The sequence below is a fragment of the Leopardus geoffroyi genome, chromosome C1 (assembly GCF_018350155.1).
Source record: "Leopardus geoffroyi isolate Oge1 chromosome C1, O.geoffroyi_Oge1_pat1.0, whole genome shotgun sequence".
NCBI classification, from domain to species: domain Eukaryota; kingdom Metazoa; phylum Chordata; class Mammalia; order Carnivora; family Felidae; genus Leopardus; species Leopardus geoffroyi.
This window is the reverse complement of record NC_059328.1, coordinates 178,953,925-178,956,410: the sequence shown is the minus strand read 5'-3', so window position 1 is coordinate 178,956,410 and position 2,486 is coordinate 178,953,925. Positions and strand designations below refer to the sequence as shown.

The window sequence follows — 2,486 nt, the reverse complement described above, 5'->3', positions numbered from 1 at the left end:
TTTATTAAATACAAGGAACAGAGGGAGAAGAGGGCCTATGGTATCTTGGACTATGAGGGACAGCCATGGCCCTCCCCTCCCTCTGTTCAAATTCCACTGCATGCTAAGCTTGAGGTATAAACTGGGCAGGGAAGGCAGTTGGGAGTGCTGGGAGAGGTCAGAGGTCTGTACCCGACCCAGGAAGACTCACAGGCAAGGAAGGAGGCTCCCGGACCCCAAATGTAGCTCATCCCAAGGTCCAAGGGCTGGGGGTAGCAGAACCAGGGCCTGGGCTCCAGGCCACAAAGTGAGACCTCAGTCCTGACCCCGGCCCCTTCCCATCCCAGGAGAAGGAAGAGGTAACAATGTCCACCAGTTGGAGGGTACAGGCCCCTCACTTGTGGATGTCCCAGATCCATGAGTTTGTTTGTTTGTCTGTATTGTTTTTAAAGCTAAGAATCTGAGACAATGCTAGTAAAATTACTCTGCAAAAATGTTAAAGCGTTCATTAAATTGCAAAGTGTTATCACTAGAAAAGGCCTCAGAAATCAAGTAGACAAGTTTTACAAATGAGGAAAGTCAGGCCTGAAGACACAAAGTCCCTTTTGCATTGTAATACATTCCATGAGGTTTGCCATTAATCAGGCCTGATATTATGGCTGTTGTCTATGCAACAGCCTAAAATGTTTTAGAAAGAGATACTGCCAAATATGTTTCAATAAAGCAGTCACGCTCATGAGAGCAACCAGCCAAACCCTTCCTGTCTCTGCTCTTGTCACCTACCTTTGTTACCTGGATTTGGGACTCACTCGGTATTTATTCTTTTCGGTTGGAACAGAGTCATAGCTTCAACTAAGACAACACTTCTTTGAGGCCAACAAATGTGAGCCCAAAGAGATAGGAATTTGGAATCACACATTTTTAGCATTCAGAGATAATTCAAGATAGTTCAAGCACTTTCTGAGGGTTGAACCACCAGGCAAGAACTTATTTCTACCACCTTTCATCTGTAAAAATATTTTAGTGCTAAGACATGTTGCATTGCCAAACTATTTTTGAGAAAAAGCATTTTTACCAATGGGTGCTATATAGAAATAGCCTCAATTTAATCCGGGCTCCTAAATTTTAACGTGAACATGTAGAAATTACAAAACTATGATTAATAGGTAATTTGTAGAAATCCATTATGTTGATGTTCATTAACTCAAAAAATAGAACGGAATGAGAGGAAATGGTTTTATATTTCTACGACAGGGATTTACATTATCTATGAAAAAGAGTTTCCTGACAAATACCAGACTTGGTTACCAAAATGGTTTTGGAATTTCCTTCTTTACAGCTCTCAAATTAATATAACTTCCTTTTACGGCAGGGTGAGAAGTTTTTGTGGTTGTCCTCGGTTTTTGTTTGTTTGCTGAACAGAGAACAAAATTGTGTGACTTCTTAATGTCTCTTCGTCATAATGCGTCAAGAAACAAATTCACAAAATCGACTTCAACTCACTGAAAAATAAGCCCTATTAAACTCTGAAACAGGTGAGGACCAGAACCTCCAGGATTCCCTTCACAGGCGGGGAGGCGGGGGTGGGGGTGGGGGTGGGGGTGAAAATTAAGATTCCACTAACTGCAGCAGGAAGGAAGAGAGGGAAATGGAGGAGGAGGAGGTGATCTATCTAGTTGAGGAAGGAAGAGTGTCACATAAATCTGTTCACCTCACAGTTCTGTCCCTAGCACTGGGCCTCCCCAAATATCAGTTAGGTCAGAAAAAAATAGTGGAACCCCTGCCCACTTCCTTTAAGCATTGTTTTTCAAGGTCTTACAGTACCTTGAGACAACATACATGAAAAGCTCTGTACTACAAGCATTATTACTACTAAGTTACCCTTCTAATTTAAATCTCTTTGCCTCAGTTCCTGTTTGCTTTAGGGCTCTGTAATGAGAAAAGCAAACGCTAAGGTTTTGTGAGGTTAAGGGGTTTCCTGAGATTGAGAAGGGACAACTTCATTGCTGCATCAGGCATTTGCCTTGTATTGTCTTCTACTCGCTTCTTGTGCGTAAATCTTGCTTTTCCCCAAACGCCGAACTTCTCCATGATAAAAAACCTTGATATATATTTTCTTGTGTTGTCTGAGTCTGTGCTGAGCGTGTAGCAACTCACTTGAAGAAGTCAGTCCATTGTTCTGTGGGGAAGGCTGGGGCACCCGCACGTACTTCCTTTGGACGTACCACAAAGCGCTCTGTGAATGAGCAAGTCAGAAAGGGGCCCAGAGCAAGTATTAATTTGGAATATTTTGAATTTTGAATATGGCATTTGCAACACAAAACATGAACATATTTTTGGAAACAAAAATGAAATCACATCTTCGAAGTCACAAGGCGAAACTAGACTGTTACATTAAGAGTTTTTACTTATTCGATGCATATATTTCACACATACGTTGCTTACCATATTACAGGCACTGGTCCAAGCAGTTCGCAAATGTGAACTTATTTAATCCTTATAAGAAC

At 41.7% G+C, this 2,486-nt stretch overlaps 1 long non-coding RNA gene across 1 annotated transcript; it reads right to left on the bottom strand.

Annotated features, from left to right (window-relative positions):
* Positions 1 to 1,201: 1,201 nt before the first annotated feature.
* On the bottom strand, positions 1,202 to 2,486 carry LOC123599245. The gene is made up of 2 exons (XR_006713066.1): positions 2,425 to 2,486; positions 1,202 to 2,215 (listed from the first exon to the last, which is right to left on the bottom strand). It is a non-coding gene; the product is annotated as an uncharacterized LOC123599245 (long non-coding RNA).